Raw genomic sequence first — 25,275 nt, forward strand, 5'->3', positions numbered from 1 at the left:
GCAACACAGTTTTTGGAATGCTAGATGCCGTTCACACATCCACTATTCCATAAAAATTTAATAAATATCTTCACCATAGATATTTCTATTTATGCTTTTCTAAATAGGATTTTTAAAAAAAAACCATAAGCGCAAGGACTTGAATTTGAAGAGCAAAAATATTAGAAGGCAGCAGTTGACTGCATGATGACCAACAGACCATAGGTTCTGAGGGGAGATATACAAATGGGGCAAAATGAACACAATACAGAGCACCAAACAGGGGGGACCTGAACACAAGCTGAACCGCATAGCAAGCAATACATCCATTCCATTTATCAATTTTGGCATGGATCCTGTCCAAGTAGTAGTACTCTTCGTTGCTATCCTCCAATCCAATCGTTCCTAGCCAGCACCTTATCATCCAGGTCACTGTCTCCAGCTCCCCAAGATTGAACTCGATCATAGAAACACTTGGAATCCTTGACAATGTCCTTTTTCGTCCGGTATAGCGTGATGTGGTCTTTGGTGATCTTCATGTCCTGCAAATTGATAGAGGAAAGAAGGGTTTTCAGATTGGGTGTCTAGTAAGCAACTTCGAACATTTTATAGTTTCTTTGACGCGAGATAAGCCATAAGAATTCAGCTCTAGACTTATTCCAAAATACAAAAGAACTCCTACATAATCCCCTAAGAGAAATTGTTTCCACAAGGGAGAGAAGCCTAGGGTGCGGGTCAGAGGGGTGAGGATTTTCTTATTGTTAGGACAAGCCAGAAAGAGATGGCCTGATCTTCAATGACTCTGTTGCATCTATAGCAGATTTCGGAGCTAATGTTGGCTTTGAAGGCCTGTTTTTCCTGTCCATAATGCTTTATGGAAAATCAATCAGAGGCGGTCCATAACGCTTTATGGAAAACCAACTAGAGGAGCACTAAATTTTTAGGCTCAATAGAGGAGGCCGCCCAAATGTTGCGGAACTTGAATTTCCATTGCTTACGGGAGTAGTTAACTAACCATCTCTTGTTGAGAGTGGTGGGGATAGCAGAAGCCACACTTTTGTTTTTCCAAACATGGTTGTGGAGCTTGAACCTTCCTACCCAAGTGAAGGCCCGGATGTCTAAGGAAGGGGGGTCCTGAAGCGTCCAAACAAGCTCAGAAGGGAAGGACCTGATCCTAGATCTAATGAGTTGTAGGTCCCAAGGTTTAACCCAAAACCTGAGAGAAATTTCCATATCGTCTAGCCAAGCTTGGGAATCTAGATCCCAAAGTTGGGACCATGTCGTGAGACCCTTTTTGTGAAGAACCAGAGCCTTCCTAAAAGAGGTAACGGGTACAGGGGGAATGTCCATGCAAGGCCACCAGATGGAGTCATTAGGAAGGACTGAATACTTGTGCTTGGTGAGGGTGTTCATTTGAATACTATCCTTGTGCTTGTTCCATGCTTGCGTAATTGATCTCAGTAAGTCAAAGCCTACTGGGAAAATTGGTTTCTTTTCAAAAAAGATTACAAAAAGCGAGACATGAAACCAACCTTTAAGCTTCGAGAGCCGAAACCTGCCTAGTTTTTTGAACATGAGTCTTACACATTTCTCGTCAGGTTGCTAGAGGGCTGTAACCACCAGTTTAACTCCCATCTTATCCGCAATGAGATTGAGATTCTGGATTCCCAGCCCTTTCCTAACCCTCCTTTCTCTTTAGGGAGGGTACATATGTCCCATGAAACTTTGGCAAAGGGATCACCGGCCCAAAGAAAATTTCTACAGTCCTCAGCAAATGACAGTTTGCTGGTCGCCAAAAAAGAAGAGCATGTAAGCAATCAGGAAGAGGTTGATAACTAGTACTTTGCCTGCCAAGGAGTGTTTGAAGCCAATCCACTGGTTGAGTTTGGCTTGAAATTTGTTGCACACCCAATCCCATCGAGCTTTGAGAGTAACATCCAAGCCCATTGGAATCCCCAACAACTTGAAGATCTCCCCTTCCTCAATAATTTTGCAACCTACCCATGAAATCCAATCAAGAAGAGAGAAATGGCAGAAGATTCCCGTTTTGTTTTGATTAACACGAGATCCTAAAGCCAAGCAGAAGATTTGCATCAATGCCCAAAACTCAACGAGAGTGGATTCCTTAGTGTATATGAGCTATTCAATTTTCCATAACTTTACACTGTTTTTTCAAAATTTAACTAGATTATTTCCTTTCCACTTGATTCAAACTTGTAATTCTTGTGTCTATTATCCCTACAGAATATAAACAAGTGAAAAAATATTCTCTTGCAGAGTTGCAACTTTAACAAACCCCATTACTTATTCCTAACATTAGTGCCTTATCCCTTCTCCACACACTTTTGTGGAGAATAAGCCAAAGAAGATAAGAACTTTTGGAATTAAAGCTTTGGTCCACATCATAGTAAATTTCTACCTCCATCATTTGTCGTCCTTATCAATTCCCCACCGTTCGTTGAAATTATTGTGCAGAGAAACTGATGTGGGTAGTTGTAGCTGAGGAATTTTGGTTAGAGGGGGCCTACGTCTAGTCATTGAAGTCACCCCTATGCGGCCGATTTTCCAAATGTGCCCCTCTAGAAAAAGTAGGGTGCATCAATGAGTAAGAGCTGAGTCACTTATTGAGAGGCCAAAATTAGTAACGAGTTCCCTTTTAGAGAAGAACTTGCTCCTCTTTTGTCCCACACATCTTGCCACATCCGAAACCCTTTTTTGTAGAGTTTATGAGTTTTTCTAATATCTTTGACCTACAGCTTGCGGATATTTAGAACTGAACAACACACAATCAAATTCAATATGGTCTCAATTTGACTTACATCTGAATCTCTGATATCTAGAAGGATAACTGATTTATATCTATTCCAATCATGCCAGACGCCTTTCACTAAATTAGAGCTTTCGCATTTAAGATATAGGTTTTTCCAAAAGAGATCTTGAGCAATAAAGTTCCCCCCCCCCCCCCCTCGGCTTGAGACCTGCATGTCTGTACTGCATGTTAGGTCATGATTTTCGGGGCGGCCCTCTTTTTGATGCACTCTGTCTTTTCCCCTTCTCTACCTGCCTCTCTCCTGTTGAGTAAACTCTAGACTCCCCCAAGGCATGTCTTTGGAGTCTGCATGAAACTCTAGTCAATGAGATGCATGTGCTTTCTTCCATGAGTACTTCTACAACAATGGAAGGGTCAAGACCTACCATACAGGCGATCGTCAATCGTAATCAGGCACATATAAGACCCATTGCCGCCCATGGAGGCCTTTAGACAGGCCCAATGCTCACTCAGTTTCTACCTGCCCATACAAGGAGATCTCCAAAAGAACCTATCCGCCCTCTTATGAGGGGAAATGCTCTACACCCTCATCTCTTATAGAATATCAATCAGGTGCCCCACTTTTCCTATGCTGATGGCATCAAAGGTCACGCAGAAAGGTTTGATAATCCGCTCTTTCGTCCATATGAGCAAGGTAAGGGATTTATGTCTTCTTTTGTGCTTAACAATGACTAGAAGGGGAATATTCTTGCTGGCATGCAATTCGCCTTTGTCCCTAGAACTATGGGAGCTAATAAAAGCGGTATGTCCTCTTCCCCCTTAAATTCCCCTTCTCTTGTTGTCTCTGATGCAGAACATCATCATTCTGTTCTAGTTTATCAAGTAGAAACTAACATTGAACGTGTAAGTGAAAATGAGGAGTGTGTCACCATTAGTAAGAAGCCAACTGGTGGACAGGGTGCTGATAGGTCTTTGCCATGGTCCTAGACCTTCCCTCAAAGTGCTCAAAAGCTGAGTAGCAGTCAATTGGGAAAATAGAAATGTCTTTCCCCTGCATATACAATGTCTACCCAATAACTATTATATGTTTTTCTTTGAAGATGCTAATAGCGCTTTGCAAGGTATAACTAAAGGACAATGGCTTATCCGTAATACTCCAATTTCATTTTCTAAATGGTATAAGGGTTTCAACCCTAGAGGGGATAAGCCCACTAAAGCACCTGTGTGGGTTGATTTCCGTAATCTGTCGGTTGAATACTACCCCTGGCTAAGAAAAATTGGGTCTTATGTGGGCAAGGTCCTTTGATAGAAAGCCAGAGGGGGAATCAACCCCAAGTGGGATCCTCAACTTCTCATAGAAGTTGATCTATGCAAAGCTCCTAAGTTGTTGGTACCTATCAAAGATTGTGAAGGCAGCCTATTGCATGAATAGAGAGTTCTGTATAGAAATCTCTCTAACTCTTGCTTCTATTGTTTTCAATAGGGTCTTCTTATAAAGGACTATCCTGTCCTTGCTCAAACCAAAGTGAAAAATCAATCTACTAAGGAGCACAAACCCACTCCTCAAAAGTCCTTTCAACCTGTTAACAGGAGAAGCAATAATAGGATCCAAAGGAAGAGAGGGGGTAATTCTACTAACACTAACTACTTTGATGTACTGTTGGAAGATGTTTTTGATCCCTATTGTGCCCAAGAGCACTCTGATGTTGATGGGGAAGGAAAGCCTGCACAGGAGGAAAATGGTGAGATCAGTTCACCCAAAAGCCCCCATACCTCTTAGGTTCCTCATGTCAGCCCTAAAGACAATCCAAGAGGACTCTATAACTCTGATAGTGAAGCTGATGAATTTATACAGAGTACTCAACTAATTGATAAGGAAGCTTCTATGGAAATGCTGCAGTTTGCTAAAGAGCTGGAAGAAGCCAAAGATATAATTTCAAAGTCTTCCTTGGCAAACTCCCCAACTCCTTCAGTGGACATTGTGATCATGACTCAAGCTGAGGAAGACTCTCTTCCTAATTTGCAGATAATCAAAAGAAAGAGAAAGGTTGAGAAGTTCAATGATCCCAATAGGGATTCTGTCTCTATGGTCAAACCTAACAAAAGCAGTAAGAAATGATTTGTCCCAATCTTTCTGTTTTTTCATCAATTGTAAAGGGTTGTCTGACCCTGCAAGAGCTATGGTTATCAGAAAGTGGATGCAGGATCTGTCACTACATCCTGACTACATTTGTCTACAAGAGGTCAAACTCAAAGGTAAAGAGCTAGAGTTCAACCTGAATAGAATAGGCTTTGGTTTTCAATTGTATGCTACTAATCATTTCGCAGGCAGAGGAGGTGTTGTCTTAGGCCTATCTTGCAAATGGGCTAATTTGGTCTCAAATGTGTAATACTCCAATAAAGGTTTTTGGGTGGCTATCACCTTGGCAGATCCTATCAATTATAAAATAGTCAGTGTCTATGCTCCTAATTCTATGACAGAAAGATCCCAGTGCTAGCAAGAATTGTGCACTTTATCAAAGAATGTGATACTGGCAGGGGACTTTAACATGGTAGAGCAAATTGCTGACACATCAAGGTCTCTATGTCAGGTAGTCTCTGGTAATGAAAAAATACACTGAACTGATTTGGTTGATTCTCTGAATTTACTACATGTATCTGAGGATGTTGGTTTCACTTGGAACAACAAACAGATTGGTGAATGTTACAGGTCAGCAATGCTAGACAGAGTTTATATCTCTGCAAATGTTCTACAAGATCATTGGTTAGTTTAGTGCAAGTATGATGCTTCCATTCTATTATCTGATCACAAGCATGTATTATTTGAGTTGATGAGATCTAAAAACAATTTCAAATCTGGCTGGCCCCACCTAGACCACTCTCTATTTGACATAGACTGCATTAAACATAAAGTGCAAGTCATCATGAAGGAGTCCTTTGCTCTCTACCCCTCTCCTACCAAGGCTTGGGAGGCTGCTGTTAAGGGTATACAGAGAGTCCTGACCAAGTACAAAAGAATAGCTAAGGACATTAGGGCACATAGAAGGATGATGATCTCTTCAACTTGAAGAATCTCTCTCGTGTGCTGACCCTCCCTCTCCTAGGCTTTTTGATCTTAGAGTGTCACTTAAGCAGGAAGAGCTCCTTGATGCTAGCAGTGCCCTTGCTTTCACTAGAGAATTCTGGGCAAGCAAAATATACAGGCCCACTAAGAGCATGTATAATCTGTTGAAAAACAAATTCTAAGTATTTCATACCTTTGTTGAGAGGTAGTGATGGGAATCCTACTAAGTCTCATAAAGAAAATGTTTCTACAATCCATGAGTTCTTTGCTAATATTTTCTTTGGTCTTCCTAAGAGAGATAGAGAGATTCAGGAGGCTAGGGCTTTTATAACCCAGTCCAGAAAGAAGACTATTGCTCCCCATCAAGCACATTTCTTGGACTAGCCTATCTCTCTTGAGGAATTCAAAGAAACTATTGGCAACCTCAATACTGGAAAACCCCCAGGAATTGATGACCTTCCTAATGAATTCTACATCCAATTTTCAAAGAGTTTGTTGCACCTTATTTGATCTTAGTGTGGAAAGAAGCTGTTAGATTGGGGGCTCTTCCTGCTTTTGTTAACACTGGAGTTGTTAAACTCATCCATAAAAAAGGAGATAGGGAGGATCTTAGCAATTGGAGACCTATTACCTGTCTGACTTCTATATAAAAAGTGTTTGCCATGTCCTTAGCTACGAGGCTCAGCCTTCTCATGACCAGCTTCATTCTTCAGGAGAAAAAGGGTTTTATCAAAGGAAGATTCATACTAGATGCTATCATCACCCTCTGGGAGGGCATGGAACATGCTATGGAAAATGAACAGGACTTCTTTTTTTTCAAAGTTGATTTTGACAAGGCATATGACACAATGGAGTAGGAATTTATTCTGCAGTCACTTTGTGATTTGGGTTTAGGCAAAAGGTTTATTAAATTTGTTCATGTGCCTTTTGGAAATGCTTATGCCAGAATATCAGTAAATGGGGAATTAACAAAAGTCATAAGATTGATGAGATCTATAAGGAAAGGATATCCTCTTGCACCACTGCTATTTGCCATAACTTCAGATGCTTTGGCCTGGATTGTTAAGAGCAAAATGCAAGAAGGGAAATTGAAGGGTATTCAAATTGCTGGTTCCTCAATTGATCTCTGTTTGCAGATGTTTGCTGATGACACTAATGCCCTTATAATAAAAATTCTGAATCAACAGAAGTATTCATGGAATGTCTTTTAACACTTTTTGTCTTGCCAGTGGTTCCCAAATCAATCACCAGAAAAATGGATTCAAAGCTTCTAATGGGGCTATACCCCCTTCTGTCAATGCAGCTCGTTGTAATTTGATACCAGATGATCAGGTTTTTAGATTGTTGGGAATACCCATGGGATTCAAAGTGCCTCCAGACTTTTGTATTGAATAAATTTTTGCTTCCTTCTCTGATTTATTTCATGTCTTGCTGGAAACCTACCTGTGCCCAGCTTAATCAAATAATTTCTTTGGCTAGAAGATTTCTTTGGGCAGGTATAGAGGACATTAAAAAAATACCTAAGGTAGCTTGGAGCACCTGCTGCCCTCACAAAACTAGAGGTGACTTAGGCATTCTCTGGATATGAGCAATATGGCTATAAAGATGGCAACTAAATGGATAGTCAGATCCATAGACAATCAAGACTTTTGGGCTTGTTTGATAAAAAGAAACATAAAAAATTTTCATGTACAGGAGTACAAAGCTTGGAGGGAGCCCTCTCTCTGGGATGTGATATCCTCTGACTGGAATTTCAAACCAGTAGGCTCTCAGCTTGCCAACAGATTGTGGGAGGCTTGGTTTAAAGTCAAAAAGTTTCTCCATTTTCCCCAACAGTTTCTGATTGATTGTATTGTTCTTTCACAGGAATCTATATGGCTGGGATGGTCTGCAAGTACATCTGGGAAGAAACTAACAATTAAAGCTCATAAGTGTTTCAAATCAGGCATAAGAACATGGGGAGATCTGCAGGACAATGGGTAGTAGCTTTCCCCCAACCAGATATCTAACCACTTTAATATCTCTCTGGATGTCTTGCAGAATTACTGAATAGATTAGAAGATCTGAAAGCTCATCTCCAGAACAATACAATATTCAGATATAACAAGTCTTTAACTTTACAACAATGTGCTTGGAAGGCTTATAAACTGGCATCTTACATCCCAGATTTTGAGGAGAAGCTTAGACAGAAGCTGAACTCCAAAAAATGGAGGCTTAAGTGGAGCTCAAAACAGTGAATATATAGATTGAAATGTTTGTGGAGCTATTCGAATAAAACACAGTTTTTTTGCTTGGCTGGTCTTGCATCAGGACAATGTGCTTGGAAGGCTTATAAACTGGCATCTTACATCCCAGATTTTGAGGAGAAGCTTAGACAGAAGCTGAACTCCAAAAAATGGAGGCTTAAGTGGAGCTCAAAACAGTGAATATATAGATTGAAATGTTTGTGGAGCTTTGCTATTCGAATAAAACACAGTTTTTTTGCTTGGCTGGTCTTGCATCAGGGCATCTGCACTGGTCAAAGAGCACTTAAAGCTGGACTTGGAGATGGGAATTGCCAGAGATGCAATTCTCCTGAAGATCTTCATCATATATTTGTTAGCTGTCCTGATAACTCCTCCAAACTTCTAGCTCTACGATTGAGCTGCAAAGAGGTTCATCCACTTCAATTCTCAGCTCATGAGATATTAGTAGGAGACTATATCAGAATGGACATCCCACTTTGGAATATATGGAGTTTATCTGTGGTCCTGTTGGACTCAGATAATTAAAACTATCTTCAAGAAGAAGAAGGAGGACAATGCCACTGAGTTTGTATATCAGCTAAAGAAAATTTCTACCTCTTGTCTTGGGAAAATGAAGGAAGTGGGTAATGGCCCTTTGTATTTCATCCAAAGAGATCACAGATGGCAAACATGGAAGAAGATTATGTTGAGGACCTATTCTAAAGAAAAACTGGTTATGGACTATGCTTGTCTTGATTTGTTGTAATTTGAATAAGGGAAGCCTCTCTCCCCACCTACGAGGCAATGTTGTAGCTTTTCTCTCTTTTCTTAATATATTTCCTGTTCTATATAAAAAAAGAGTGTTTTTTCACGTCTCTATGTATTAGCTATGCCCACCACAATGAAAGCAAAATTAAACCTCATCATCCATTTAGCCATAGGCTTATGTATTGCCGATACGTTCATGATCCCTAAGTCTCCTTAATCTTTAGGTGAGATTTAAAATTCCCTAGAAGGATCGCCCTTCCATAGAAAATTCTAGCATACTTTATGGGCTGGTTAAAAAGCTGATTCTAAAAGGTCTCCAACATGAGACATAAATAAACTAGGATGTCACAAGATAGTGATTAATGACCAAAATTTTGGTTGGAAGATTAGTCAGAAACCCTTCTCATCTTCTAAGGTTGGCTTCAAACCTATTCATTACCCACGTCCACCTTTGCTTTAAACTTTCACCAAAGCCCATTAGAATGCCTGGTAGTTGTAAAGGCACTCCTTCTGCTATTTCCTGACATCCTTGGTCTCTAAGCTCCGCTAGGATGGATTTGACAAATGAGGAGAACCCCCCCCCCCCCCCCCCCCCCTTCCGTTCTTTGAGTGATTGATTATTGAATTAGAAGCAGTGCACAAGAGATCTAGACAAAAATGGATCGATCATCATCATGAGTTAATCTAGTGGTGTCATCGACAAACATCTGTAGGCACATCTCATCCCCTTTAGGAAGAAGCCTCTCTCAAATTTTTCCTTGTTGAATCCTATCCTAAATTAGACTATAGCAAAAATAATTGGATCCATAGGGCAACCTAACACAAACTTTGGAATTCGTATTGCTTAGTAAGGTTAGCGTTTCCAAAATAAATAAGGGCCTAGTTCCATAACCTATATTATGAAATACCATTCTACTCTATCATATGCTTTGAAAAAAAGGAAATCCATATTGGTTTCTTTGGCTGAGCCTTTCGCATACTCTATGCCCACAAGAAGATTTATAAATTTTCTCATGTAGGAAAAGGGAGCCTTTTAAGTGTTTTTCATACAATACAAAACATCATGAGCTTCTGTGAGGGAGGCACGGCATACCTAGCTAGGTACGATTGGGGGCAGGGGACCGCCAGCCCGATGTATGCCGTGCCTCCCTCACAGAAGCTCATGATGTTGAGGTAAGTCATAATTGTGGGAATTATTGTGAGAATCTGTCCAAAACTTCTTGTGGCCTTCCCATAGCGCAATAACGGCATCCAAAATGTATCTTCCTTTTATAAAATCTTTTGCTCTTTATTGATCCAAGTTTGAAGCTCACATTGTAACTTTATTGAAAACTTTGGCTAAGGTCTTATAGGCACAAGATAGAAAAGTGATAAATCACCAGTTACCTATGGCTACCTTATCTCCTTTTTGTGTAAAAGTTTGATGATTTTTGTATTAATGATTCCATGGAGGGTCTTAAAGTAAAGGGACTCTTCCCACATCAATATAATTTTGGGTGCTTGATGAAATAATTCGATCGCAATGCCATCATTCTGAGTACTTTTCCCTTTCTCCACATATTTAATTGCATCCTTGACCTCAGAGAGAGCAGAATCCAACTGTTGGGCAAGGGAGCTAGAAGCGTTTGTTTTCACACCTTGAGATTTCTTCTTGAGGGAATTACTTGGCCTTTGAGACTGACGGAGGGGTTCCAAAATTTTTGCTAAAATGCTTATGCAAAAAATTGAGGTTCTCTTTTAAATAGAAGAACACTCTCCCTATATTTTGGAGAGAATAGAGATACGGTTTTATATTTTTTTACATCGTAGAAGTTTGAACATTTTTGAAGTTGGCTATCTACCCTTGGCAACCACCAACTGTTGAAGTCAATTTTTTTCGGTTGAGTTCTTACATTTCTACATTGGCTAGTGCATGTCTGAGTTGTCCAATTTCTTCTTGTGCTTGCTCTTTGGGATGTGCCTCTAGCTCTGCTAGTTTTTGCGATCTTTTTTTATTTGTTTGACCTGTTTACTATATCTCAAGAATTTTTATGTGAGTGATTTGTAGCATGAATCCTGTGGTAGTAATGTGTATGAACTCACTTAATACCGCCAGAGCATTTTTTCTCTCACTAGGAGGTTTTTTCCCCGTGCATTGTATATACACCCATCACTCTAGGGCTAACTTGTCTTTCCATTGTGTACTAAGAAATACTACTCTTTGTTGTGTGCCTTGAGCTTCTTAATTTTCTACAAGCTGTGTGTGTTTCCCTGCAACCCTATTTTCAACAATTGGTATCAAAGCAAGCTGCATCCTTTCAGGCATAGTCACCAGTATTGCCAGCACACGCCTGCTCATTTTCTCCGATTTGAGTGAGCTTTGGTGAGTTGAAAAATACTTTGGGCGAGCTCAAAGAGCTCGGTTTGCTCAAATTTTCCATTTGGGCTAATTTCGACCTCCATTTCCACTACACGCAGTGCTGTGCAGGCAATGTCGTCCTTTTGTGCAGTATTTTTGTCAATTCAATTTTTTGCAAAATAGGTCCTTTACAATATTCTTTGGGTTGTGCTATATAGTACGTGTTAGTTTTTGCTTCATCACCTCTTTTCGGGAAGTTTTCACATTAAGTACACACACTCCCAATGGCTGATAACAACACAAATGTGTTCAAAATGTTTGCTACTAAGAATAAATTGGATGGGACAATTACCCAATGTGGGCTTACATGATGCAGCATGTTCTTGTGTCAAAGTGTGTTTGGAAAGTTTTGTAGGGCATTGACATACGCCCAGATTCTATGGATACATGCATTGTCAAGGATGTTGCAGATTTTGGTGGCAGGATTGTTGCAGCTAGAGCTGTTTTGCCTACGGTTGATAGGCTCATTGGGATGTTAGAGATGCACAGTCTCATGCATTGATTGTATAATCTGTGAAGTGCACTATTACTCACATTCGTTCAGCTAAATCAACTAAACTCTTAATGCAAGTCGCAATGAGGCTAAAATTGCATTGCTGCGTATAGAGCTGGAATCAAAGATTATGCATGAGGAAGATGACATGGACACTTTCCTTGTTGGTATCAAGGATATCAATGAGCAATTCATTTCTGCAGGTCATTTCTGACTGTTCCATTTTGCAAATTGTTTTTGATGCTTTGCCATATTCTTACTAGACTTTTTTCTAGTACTTGGAGACTTATGACCCAAGGAAATCCTGACGTTGTCAAGTTTGATGCAAACATTTTTTTTTGCAAGTCACTTTCAAGAAAGAACAGGGCTAAACAGCGTGCAGTTGAATAGGCTTTATATTGTTGCTCAAAGAAAAGGTGGTAATAGTAATGTAGCCACTTCTCATGGTTTTTCAGTGAGTGGAAAATCACTTGTTCCTAATGCTTCTATTGGCACCATCTCTTCTAGGAATTCTAGTGAAAAGGGCAAAAACATGATGTGTTGCCATTATTCTAGGCCATTGATCACTTGATAAGCAGTGAAGGTGGAAGAGGCCAAGAAGAAAGAGGCTAGTCCACTACAAGTGCAACTATTGTACAATCTTTTGTGAAAGGAGATTGATGTTGATGTAGATGTAGATGTAGAGTAGGCATTTAGTGCAAAGTGCACTTATGATCCTTTTGTCCATGATGCATGTATGTCAATTGGTGCAGATTTACATGTGTGGTACTTTGATAGTGGTGCTACAAAGCACATTACCTCACATCATGACTTTTTTGGTACTTTGATAGTGGTGCTACAAAGCACATTACCTCGCATCATGACTTGTTTACCTCTCTCGAGTCTATCTCTCATGGGATTATAGTACTTGTGCCAACAATGCCTCTTATATGATCCAAGGAGTTGGAAAGATTGTGCTAACTACTGTGAATGGTAGTTCTTTCACACTTGTCGATGCAATTTATGTACTGGATTAAGAAGAACCTTTTATCTGTATTTGCACTTGCTGGACTTGGTCTTATTGTGAAATTTGTGGATGACAGATATACAATTCATGATCTCAAATTTGGCGATGAAATTGTTGCATCTGGCATTTTGTGCCATGGATTGTATAAGCTCACTTTGTAAGACAAGTGTGGGAAGAATTTTGCAAATGCAATTGTGGATTCAAAGGCTATTTCAAATGCAAAACTTTGGCATGCACGTTTTGGGCATCTACATTTTTCCAGTTTGCTATGTTTGTAGAAATCTAATATGGTTGCTTCTTTGTCGCCACTTGAAGCACCTATGAAGCATATTTGTGAAGGTTGTATTTTGGGTAATATGTAGCATTTGAAATTTCCAAAGGATGGTTCAGTAAGGGCTACATGCGGATTGCAACTTGTACATAGTGATGTTTGCGGGACTATGCAAACTTCGTCCTTAGGCAATTACCTATACTTCGTGACTTTCATTGATAATTACTCCAGGCATGCCTGGGTATGTCTGCTTAAAGCTAAGTCCAAAGTGTTTATGGCTTCAATCAAGTTTTGGCTATGACTGAAAATGTCTCTCAATGTACTATGGGCACCCTTTCTTCAAATCGAGCGGGGGGGGGAGTATATGTCTCATGAGTTTAATGAATTTTTTGCTATTTGTGGGATAAAACACCAATGTACAGTGTCGTATACATCTTTAAAAAGTGGTGTTTTTGAAAGGAAAAACAGGTCACTTACGGAGATGACATGATGTATGGTCAAGCTTTGCCACATTCGTTTTGGCTTGAGGCCATCAGATGTGCTACCTATGTACTTAACATGTCTCCTCTAAAAGCTTTGCAGATTATGACTCCTTATGAAGTGTGGCATGATAGGAAGCAATCTATTGATCACTTGCATGTTTTTTGTTGTTTACATTATGCTTTGGTGCCACAAACACACACAAAAAATTGGATGATAATGCCACTAAATGCATTTTTGTTGGCTACAATACTGAAATCAAAGGTTATAGGTTGTACCATCTGCAAAAACAAAATGTATCTTGGTTTCATGAGATGTTGTGTTTGTGGAAGATTCTGTTTATCCCATGTTGTCATGTACTAGAGACAATGATGGAAGCTCACAAGACATTTATGTCGGTTTGTTGCCTCTTTTCAGTGGTGGAAACTTGAATGTAAATTCAAATGATGCAAATGCACAACATATGGGGGTTCCAAAAAATGCTATGAATCAGCCTGTTACTAATGTAGATGTACATGATGCACTTGATGTGGAAAGGTCTGAGAATGATCAGACTAGAGGTATGCCAAAATGGTTGGTTCATACTTTGTGTGACAATAAATTGGATGTGCCTTGCCTATTCATACTTGTTCATGTTCTCGCCATGCATCTTACACACACCCAAATACTTTGAGAAATGAATAATTCACCGATTTACCTACCCATGCCTCCTCTGGAACTCCCCCATCCGATGTTGTTGAGGGTGGCTGGTTGATCAAATACACAGACATACTTACTGCTTCCGCCCAAATCTCAAGCGATAAGCATACATGGAGCCGCATGCTTTGTGCGTCCTCCATGATTGTCATGTTCATCCTTTTTGAAATCCCATTTTGTTGAGGTGTCCTTGGGTTTTCCTTTGCCTCCAAATGCCATTGCTAGTACAAAAGCTTTCAAAAGCTTGGCTGCAATATTTGCCTCCATTGTCGGATGTGAGGCATTTAACCTTGGTACCTGCTTCATTCTCCACAAAGGCTTTCCACCTTTGAAATATGGAAAACACATTGGATTTATTATTCATTACATAAACCCATGTTTTCCTAGTCGCATCGTCTATGAATGTTACATAGTACAATGAGCCACCAAGTGATAGTGTACTTGCAGGACCCCAGAATGAACCAACTCAAGTTTTTTATGTTTTCTTTCATTTCTTGATTTTTGAAACTTTACCCTCTTTTGTTTACCATAAACACAACCTTCACAGAATTTTAAGTCTTCCTTCAAACCTGGTAGAATCTTCTTTGTTTGAAGGATTTGCATTCCTTTGACACTCATATGCCCAAGCCAGTAGTGCCATACGGCACTATCAATTTCTGTAGCTGCTGCACAAGCTGAAGATTGCAAGCTGATAGTACATAAGTGAAGTGTACCAACCTTTTCTCCTTTGGCAACCACCAAAGATCTCTTTGAGATCTTCCACCATTTGTTTTTGAATGCAGTGTTGTGACCTTCATCATCCAATTATCCTGTAGATATGAAATTCTTGCGAAGAGAAGGAACATGCCTAACATCTTTAAGCTTCCATTCATTTTCGTTAGTAGTTTTGACACAAATTGTACCTTTGCCGACAATTTCATAAGCTTCATCATCTCCTCCCAACTATATTGTAAAGACTAGGGGAGACTAGTGCTTGGAATCCACCTCCCAACCTCCCACTATATAGGCCAAGATCCTAGCCCTTCTCCTCTTGCTTTTGATAAGTCAATGAAGAGCTCAGTTTCTACGTACATGATTTTTGTCAAAGAGTCTCCAAAAGATCCTAACGTTTCATCAAAAGTAAATGGTAGGAATCAAGAAGAGTTAGACTTCTCTAATTTTCTAAAAGGATTCCAAGATGTGTTCATCGATGATATCCCTATGGATACCTCCAAAATGAGGGAAGGATGACCATCGCAGTGAGCTCCTTCCTTGAAGCTCACCACCTAACAAGCCTCCTTATCGAGTCTCACAAGCTCAACAAGAGGAGATCATGAGGCAAGTACAAGAGCTGGTAGACAAAGGGATGGTGAGGCCTAGTTCCTCTCCCTTTTGTTCTCCAGTCCTTTTAGTGCAAAAGAAAGATGGTACATACCGCATGTGTGTGGACTATCGATCATTAAACCATATCACTATCAAAAAAAGATTTCCCATGCCTCGTAGAAGATCTGTTTGATAAGCCACAAGGCTCTACCTACTTCAGTAGGATTGACCTTAAGAGTGGCTATCATCAAATAAGGACAGTGGATGAAGATACCTTAAAATACCTTAAAGACCGTGTTTCGCACAACGTTTGGTCTTTATGAATATCTAGTCATGCCTTTTGGTTTGACTAATGCACCAGATACATTCAATCATCTGATGGAGAAATTTTTTAGACCTTATCCCAAATTCACTGGAGTGTTCTTTGATGATATCATCATCTACTCCAAGTCTTTGGAGGAACATAAGCAACATCTCCAAGTGATTTTTCAAGCATTGAGGGAGAACAAGCTTTTTCTCAACCAAAAGAAAAGCGAATTCTTCCTTCAAGAGATTAAATACCTAGGTCATATTATCTCTCACGATGGTATCCGTATGGATCCATCAAAGTTAGAGGTAATAAAATCATGGCCTAACCCAAGAAATCTACATGAGCTAAGAAGCTTTATTGGTATGTTCGCATACTATAGACGCTTCATAGCAAAATTCTCTCAAGTAGCAGGACCACTACACGACTTAACTAACAAGAACGTTAAGTATGTATGGATTGCTAAGGAGAAAAATGCTTTTGATAAGCTCAAAGAGAAGCTTACTTCCCAACCAGTCCTCGTGCTTTCGGATCTCTCCAAGCTATTTGAGGTCCAATGTGATGCTTGTGGTGATTGCCTTGGAGCAGTTTTGCTTCAAGAAGGGCATGCTGTCATAAAATCTAATATCTAACCAACCCAAAAGATTTTCTCATATTAAATTGATCACTTAATGTGGGAGAATAAATGGGAACAAGTGTTAAGATATAGATATGTGCTTATAGATCTATCTCAACACGGGGCCAATAGTAAAGGGGTCCAAATGGGAGATGGTCTATCAAGAGCAAGGCTAACCAATGGAGCATAAGACCTTACGGTTAGCTTCATTGAAGACCTCCAATAATGTCTGTAAAAGTCCTTTGACCTTAGGTAAGCTAGGGCTGAGCTTGAGGTGGGAACCCGGCCCAAGCCCAAGGTGCTTGTCGTGCTTGAGGTGCTTGTCATGCTTGAGGTGCTTGATTAAGATGCTTGAGGTGCTTGACTGGCTCCATGCTTGAGGTGCTTGACTTGGTGCATGATTAAGGTGCTTGAAGTGCCTTGAGAAGCTTGCCTGAGATGCTTGTGGGAACACCCCCTACTTCAAGTGCTTAGTCATGCTTGATGACTAAGGGGCTTGCTCATCCAAAGTCAAAAAGATCCCTACAAGGAGGGGGGTGAGCCTACAAAGGGGGGGGATGAGAGAGAACACACACACACACACAAGGGAAGCCCCATCTTGAAGAGGCAGCAAGGACACTTGTCAAGTTCCTCCTCATGTTGCCCTCATGGTGTGCCTGAAACCTATTGGTTGGCCACCCAAGGGGTCCAATGATAATTTAGGATATTTAATTAATTGATTTTGAATTTATCAAGTCCTCTCTCTCAAAGGGGAAAGGGGGACACTTGTCCCAAGGCTACCCATGTTGCTTGTAATGGCTCCTGCTTGTGATTGGCTAGGCCTGGAGGGGTCCAATGAGCTTCAAGCATGAGCTACAAGGGGGGGTCGACCCAAGCAAGCTAGGGGGGTGCTTAGGGGGTATACTCACCCACACACACTCACAAACACTCTCATTGTGTACTATGCAAAGTGCAAGAGCTCCCTCTCTTTCTTCAAACAAGTAGAGGTTGAGAGCCTACACCAACACTCTTGGCTATGGAGTGCAAATCCATCCAAGAGCCATGCTGCAATGCTTGAGCTTGCCATCTATTTCTTCTTCATTACTATGCTATTATGTATGCTAGCACAAGAGTTATGATAAGTGAGGAACTAGCTCTTTCTCGTATGAAATGTTTCTTCTTCCTCTTCCCTACCCTCATTCCCTGCTAGCTCTCTCCGCCTTCGAAGGTGTTTGAGGTCTTGGGACTGAGGCTTGGTATAGTTAAAGCTTTCTTCAAGTTTAGGTTATGCTATGATGGTGATGCATGAAGCTTTCCATCTTCATTGCTTCACCTAGGTCACAAGGAACACAAAGAATGTATTGTAACAAGTCTCTCTTTATGGGAGAAATCATAATACAAATGCCTATTGGAGGGGGGACCGGCTCCACATAAATCCGGTCCTCAACTGTTGTCATGTTCTCTAAATTCTCTCTCTTGCAAAAGTATTGTCCATGCCAAGTTAACTAATTGCTATAATTATGTTGCTATCTTCAATTATGTCTACCCGCTATGCTCACAAAATCATTTCTTGAAAGTACTCTCATTAAATTCCGCTACTCTCAAATTGAATAGGCAAATTCCATTATATTGGTATCAGAGCATTTGGTTTCTCTTTTCTTGCTTAAGAAGAGAGGTCCTTAAGTAGCCTATAAATGGTTGATGTTGTTAATTATAATAGAGTAAGTGGAACTGGGATCTAATATCGGTTTTGTTAAGCCCACTATGTGGGGGATGGTGCACACCTCGGGAGCTTTGGACTTAATAATGGAGTCATTTTAGACTTGCCTACGGCTTTACCATTATTGAGCCATAAGAAGTCCGAAAGGAGCTAGCCCTTGGCAACTCTGCTATGTTAGACCTACTCCTCTACTCTCTATAATTAACCACTTTGAGCCGTGGGTGTAGATACTTAAGAGCCGATTTTCAAAGGCTAAGAGGAGTGGCAACTAAGGTTTTGAACTGCCAAAGCATACACTAAGTATAAACATAAATTTTGTTAACATGGCTGACAATAATAAAGAGAGTAGAATGAACATTGATAGCTTTGATTTTGCACATGAAGGTGCTAATGATGATGCTCCCATGTTTGTGAATTATCTCGTCGCTAGGTTGCAGCAAGCTATGGGCAACCCTGCTTTGCAAGCCGAAGTTACTCAACAACTTCGTGCTTATGGAATTTCCCTTCCTCTCCCAGAGGAGAGAGAGCTTAGGAGGCCTCTTGAAGAGACCCCCAAAAGAAGACTCTCTCCCATTCAAGAGGAGGAATCCAAAGAGAAAGAAAGCAATGAAAGTCTAAGTTCTTCTGAAGAGGTGGCTCCACGAAGACGGCGGTCTAGACGATCGCCTACTCCTCCCAAGAGGAAAGGAGCAACCTATAGTCCTTCTCCTCATCACTCTGAAAGGCAAGAGAGGAAACAAAGGAAGAAAAGGGCTAGGAAGAGGTCACCCTCTTCTCCTTCTTCTTCACCTTCCTCCTCTTCCGATGAAAGTTATGGCTATTCTCCTAGAGAATACAAGAGGGGAGGACATCGCAAATCATTTCCTCCATGGCGAAGGTCACAAAAGCTAAAGAAGTTCAAGGAGGGAGGAAAGAGTATCTCTTTTCTCACCTACGATGGCACCTTTGGTGCTACCGACAAAGTGTTGGCCTTCATCCAGCAATTTGATGCGGCCTTTGGGGACGAGGGCTTCACAGAGTCCTCCAAGCTACGCCATGTAGCTATGCACTTCCAAAAATCAGCTCGTCAATGGTGGGCTAGCCTTCGTGGCAATGGAGAAGCCCCAAAGACATGGAAAACTCTACGAGTTTCCATCATGAAGCAATTTCTTCCAAGTGATACTAAAGATAAAGTTCTTACCGAATGGCGCGGATTGAAGCTTCTCTCTCATGAGTCTATCAACAAGTATGTAGACAAGTTTTGGGATTTACATCTCAAAGCTTCTGTCTTTCAAAAGATAGACTTTGCCGAGCAAAGACAGCAATTCTGTGCGGGATTACCTGAAGAGATGGCCGAATACATCAACTCTCAACGGCCCGGTACTATTACCGAAGTAATCCACCACACCATGGTTGCTTCACGCATCAATTTCCATCAAGGGGCTAGACGTAATGTCAAGCCCATGGAAAACAAAGATAAAAATGATACAAAGGGGAAATCCAATTCTCAAAATAATTCCCAAGGCACTTCCAACAACAACAATAACAACAACAACAATCGGTCCAAGGAGAAGGGAGTTTACAAAGGTAAAAAAAAACTCTCTCCTGCAGAGCTTGAAGCTTTTCGCAAGGACCATAAGTGTTTCAAGTGTGGGGAGCAAGGACATGGCTATCGTTCTTGCCCCAAGAAGAATACTCGCAATGAGACTCCTAGGGCTTCCACCATCGAAGCTCCAAAAGAGGATGCTCATTGCAAAGGATCATCACTTTCCTATGCGTGGGGAAAGGTAAGAGAGCATGATGCCTTCATCTTGTTTGACCCAGGCTCTACTCTCAACTTCATATCAATAGAGTTGGCCACCAAGCTGGGCATTCAAGCTTTTGAGATGGGAGATATAGTAACAGCTGATGCAGCTTTCAAGGGACAACAAGCCTCCGTTACTCCCTTGATTGGGAAGTTGAGGCTTCATGTCCAAAGCTATGTCGACAGAGAAGACTTCCTCATCTCTCCTCTCCAATATCAGGATGTTATCCTAGGGGCACCATGGTTTGATCGCATGGCTGCCAACATGAAGTTCCCTGAAAGGAGAATTTACTTCACCTACAGGGGAAAGAACATGTATATAGATGCTAGTGAGCGTGGTCGCACTATTCCACTTGTAAATCCTCTTTCTTTTGATAAATCAATGAAGAGCTCAGTTTCTGCATACATGATTTATGTCAAAGAGTCTCTAAAAGCTAATAATGTTTCATCAAATGAAAATGATAGGAATCAAGAAGAGTTAGACTTGTGTACTTTTCTAAAAGGATTCCAAGATGTGTTCATCGATGATATCCCTATGGACCTACCTCCAAAACGAGGGGATGATGACCATCGTATTGAGCTCCTTCCAGGAAGCTCACCACCTAACAAACCTCCTTCTCGAGTCTCACAAGCTCAACAAGAGGAGATTATGAGGCAAGTACAGGAATTGGTAGACAAAGGGATGGTGAGGCCTAGTTTCTCTCCCTTTTGTTCTCCAGTCCTTTTAGTGCAAAAGAAAGATGGTACATACCGTATGTGTGTGGACTATCGAGCACTAAACCATATCACTATCAAAAACAGATTTCCCGTGCCTCGGGTAGAAGATCTGTTTGATAAGCTACAAGGCTCTATCTACTTCAGTAGGATTGACCTTAAGAGTGTCTATCATCAAATAAGGATAGTGGATGAAGATATCCTAAAGACCGCGTTTTGCACAACATTTGGTCTTTATGAATATCTAGTCATGCCTTTTGGCTTGACTAATGCACCAGCTACTTTCAATCGTCTCATGGAGAAAATTTTTAGACCATATCGTAAATTCACTGGAGTGTTCTTTGATGATATCATCATCTACTCCAAATCTTTGGAGGAACATAAGCAACATCTCCAAGTGATTTTTCAAGCCTTGAGGGAAAACAAACTTTTTCTCAACCAAAAGAAAAGTGAATTCTTCCTTCAAGAGATTCAATATCTAGGTCATATTATCTCTCACGATGGTATTCGTATGGATCCATCAAAGTTAGAGGTAATAAAATCATGGCCTAACCCAAGGAATCTACATGACCTAAGAAACTTTATTGGTATGTGTGCATACTATAGACGCTTCATAGCAAAATTCTCTCAAGTAGCAGGACCACTACACGACTTAACAAAGAAGAACGTTAAGTTTGTATGGACCGCTAAGGAGAAAAATGCTTTTGAAAAACTCAAAGAGAAGCTTACTTCCCAACCAGTCCTCGTGCTTCCGGATCTCTCAAAGCCATTTGAGGTCCAATGTGATGCGTGTGGTGATTGCCTTGGAGCGGTTTTGCTTCAAGAAGGGCATGCCATAGCATATGAGAGCCGAAGGCTCAATAGTGATGAACGAGTCTTGGGCATTTATGAGAAAGAGCTTTTAGCTGTTCTACATGCCCTAGATACATGGAAGCACTACCTATTGGGGACTCCATTTATCCTACGAACCGACCACCAAAGTCTCAAGTATTTCATGACGCAAACCAAACTTTCCGACAAACAAATGAGGTGGGCAAATTTTCTTTCGCAATTTAATTTCCATATTGCTCACATAGCTGGTAAGCACAATCAAGTTGCCGATGCACTTTCACGACAACCAAAAGTTAATGCGGTGTCTATAGCTACTCACAATGATCTATCCTCTATGATAGATGAGTTTGCTACTGACCCTGACTTTAGAGACATAATGTCAGCCCTTGCTTTGGGGAAGAAAGAGGAACCATTCACCTTGCAGGATGGTTATCTTCTCCACGGCAATAGGCTATGTGTTACCCATTCCCTTCGTGAGAAGGTTATGTATGAATCCCATGCTCCTCCATATGCAAGGCATAGAGGTGTTCAACCTACTCTCCGAGGAGTAGAGACGTATTTTTATTGGCCTACCATGAAAGTGGACATACAAGAGTATGTTTCAAAATGTGTAGTATGCCAAAAGACCAAGTATGATAGAGGGAAGCAACCTGGATTACTCCATCCATTGCCTATTCCAAATTCGCCATGGGAGAGTATATCCATGGATTTCATCTTTGGATTACCCAAGTCTATCCATGGGAATATAGGAATATGGACAATAGTCGATAGGTTTAGCAAGCAAGCACATTTTATTCCTGTCAAAAAGACTATTAAGACACATCAAATGGCAACTCTCTTCATATCTCAGATTTTCAAGCACCATGGATTACCCACATCCATCGTGTCAGATAGAGATCCTAGAATGACCAGTAATTTCTGGAAAGGTCTCTTTGAAAATCTAGGAACAAGATTGAATTTCTCTTCGGCTTATCACCCACAAACGGATGGCCGAAGTGAGATAGCCAATCTTACGATACTCGATCTACTCAAGACTTATGTTACCGAAGTAGATCAACGCTCATAATGGGAAAAGTATTTACCTCTAGTAGAGTATGCCTACAATAATACTGTCCATACTTCTACGGGAAAAGCACCTTTCGAGATCATAGAGGGAAGACCTAAAAGTCCCTTGCTACTCAAAGTACATGGGAAGATCTTCGCCGCCGATGAGTATAGCCGTGACCTACAAGAATCTTTTCAAAAGATTAGGGAGGCTATAGCCATCTCTCAACAAAGGCAAAAAGCTGCTGCTGATAAGCACAGAAGAGTCTTAATGTTCAAAGAAAATGATTGGGTCTTACTCATGTTTCCTAAGGCTCGATTAAGGCAAACGACGGGCAAAAATCCTACGGGCCATCAAAAGTATTATGCTAAACTAGCAAAAAGATACTATGGTCCTTTCCAAAACTTGAAGCCCATCAATGAGACGGCTTATCAACTCAAGTTGCCCAACCATTGGCTTATACACAATGCCTTTCATGTAAGCCTACTTAAGCCCTACAAAGGAGAGCCACCATCTGAACCAATTATTGAAGACCCTCCCGAAGTTGAAGACCAAGAAGAGGTGCTACAACCCGAAGCTGTCCTTTGGCATGAAGACAAGCTACTACGACATGGTAAGATAATCCGATGGTATTTTATTAAGTTCAAAAATTATCCTTTTGAAGATGCTAAATGGATGCAAGGAGTACAACTTAAGGATAGTATGAACCTTGTCAATGCTTACAATGCTACATTAGAGTAAGCAAATGTACAACTCTTTTTTAAATGACTCATGTTTTTGTCTTATAATACTAATCCTCTTTTTAATTATGCACGAATTTAACTAGTATGCATGCTTAGAATCATGTTTGTGATGACGACGTCTCTCAAACACCAAGTAGAATTTGTCACTCTACTTGGGGAGAATGAAATGGACTAAAGAGCAGACATGCTTGCGGCAGCTATGTCTCCCAAGCACCAAGTGGATTAGTCATCCATCTTGGAAAGATGTCGTAGGGTAAAAAAGGGATCCTCTACCTGCTAAGTACGATTGACTAATGACTAAGGCTTTATCTCTTCTACCTCATAGTCAAGGACGACTATGATTTCAAGAGAGAGGTAATTTCATAAAATCTAATATCTAACCAACCCAAAAGATTTTCTCATATTAAATTGATCACTTAATGTGGGAGAATAAATGGGAACAAGTGTTAAGATATAGATATGTGCTTATAGATCTATCTCAACATGGGGCCAATAGTAAAGGGGCCCAAATGGGAGATGGTCTATCAAGAGCAAAGCTAACCAATGGAGCATAAGACCTTACGGTTAGCTTCATTGAAGACCTCCAATAATGTCTGTAAAAGTCCTTTGACCTTAGGTAAGCTAGGGCTGAGCTTGAGGTGGGAACCCGGCCCAAGCCCAAGGTGCTTGTCGTGCTTGAGGTGCTTGTCATGCTTGAGGTGCTTGATTAAGATGCTTGAGGTGCTTGACTGGCTCCATGCTTGAGGTGCTTGACTTGGTGCATGATTAAGGTGCTTGAAGTGCCTTGAGAAGCTTGCCTGAGATGCTTGTGGAAACACCCCCTACTTCAAGTGCTTAGTCATGCTTGATGACTAAGGGGCTTGCTCATCCAAAGTCAAAAAGATCCCTACAAGGAGGGGGGTGAGCCTACAAAGGGGGGGGATGAGAGAGAACACACACACACACACACAAGGGAAGCCCCATCTTGAAGAGGCAGCAAGGACACTTGTCAAGTTCCTCCTCATGTTGCCCTCATGGTGTGCCTGAAACCTATTGGTTGGCCACCCAAGGGGTCCAATGATAATTTAGGATATTTAATTAATTGATTTTGAATTTATCAAGTCCTCTCTCTCAAAGGGGAAAGGGGGACACTTGTCCCAAGGCTACCCATGTTGCTTGTAATGGCTCCTGCTTGTGATTGGCTAGGCCTGGAGGGGTCCAATGAGCTTCAAGCATGAGCTACAAGGGGGGGTCGACCCAAGCAAGCTAGGGGGGTGCTTAGGGGGTATACTCACCCACACACACTCACAAACACTCTCATTGTGTACTATGCAAAGTGCAAGAGCTCCCTCTCTTTCTTCAAACAAGTAGAGGTTGAGAGCCTACACCAACACTCTTGGCTATGGAGTGCAAATCCATCCAAGAGCCATGCTTCAATGCTTGAGCTTGCCATCTATTTCTTCTTCATTACTATGCTATTATGTATGCTAGCACAAGAGTTATGATAAGTGAGGAACTAGCTCTTTCTCGTATGAAATGTTTCTTCTTCCTCTTCCCTACCCTCATTCCCTGCTAGCTCTCTCCACCTTCGAAGGTGTTTGAGGTCTTGGGACTGAGGCTTGGTATAGTTAAAGCTTTCTTCAAGTTTAGGTTATGCTATGATGGTGATGCATGAAGCTTTCCATCTTCATTGCTTCACCTAGGTCACAAGGAACACAAAGAATGTATTGTAACAAGTCTCTCTTTATGGGAGAAATCATAATACAAATGCCTATTGGAGGGGGGACCGGCTCCACATAAATCCGGTCCTCAACTGTTGTCATGTTCTCTAAATTCTCTCTCTTGCAAAAGTATTGTCCATGCCAAGTTAACTAATTGCTATAATTATGTTGCTATCTTCAATTATGTCTACCCGCTATGCTCACAAAATCATTTCTTGAAAGTACTCTCATTAAATTCCGCTACTCTCAAATTGAATAGGCAAATTCCATTACACATGCCATGGCATATGAGAGCTGAAGGCTCAATACTGATGAACGAGTTTTGGGCATTTATGAGAAAGAGCTTTTAGTTGCTCTACATGCCCTAGACACATGGAAGCACTAC

General features: G+C 40.9%; 1 pseudogene; it reads right to left on the minus strand.

The window, feature by feature from the left end:
- Positions 1–362: 362 nt before the first annotated feature.
- Positions 363–1,614, minus strand: LOC147439420 (uncharacterized; annotated as a pseudogene).
- Between the last annotated feature and the right edge of the window lie 23,661 nt (positions 1,615–25,275).

Source organism: Adiantum capillus-veneris, chromosome 16 (assembly GCF_014529385.1).
Source record: "Adiantum capillus-veneris isolate H3 chromosome 16, ASM1452938v2, whole genome shotgun sequence".
Lineage (NCBI taxonomy): Eukaryota > Viridiplantae > Streptophyta > Polypodiopsida > Polypodiales > Pteridaceae > Adiantum > Adiantum capillus-veneris.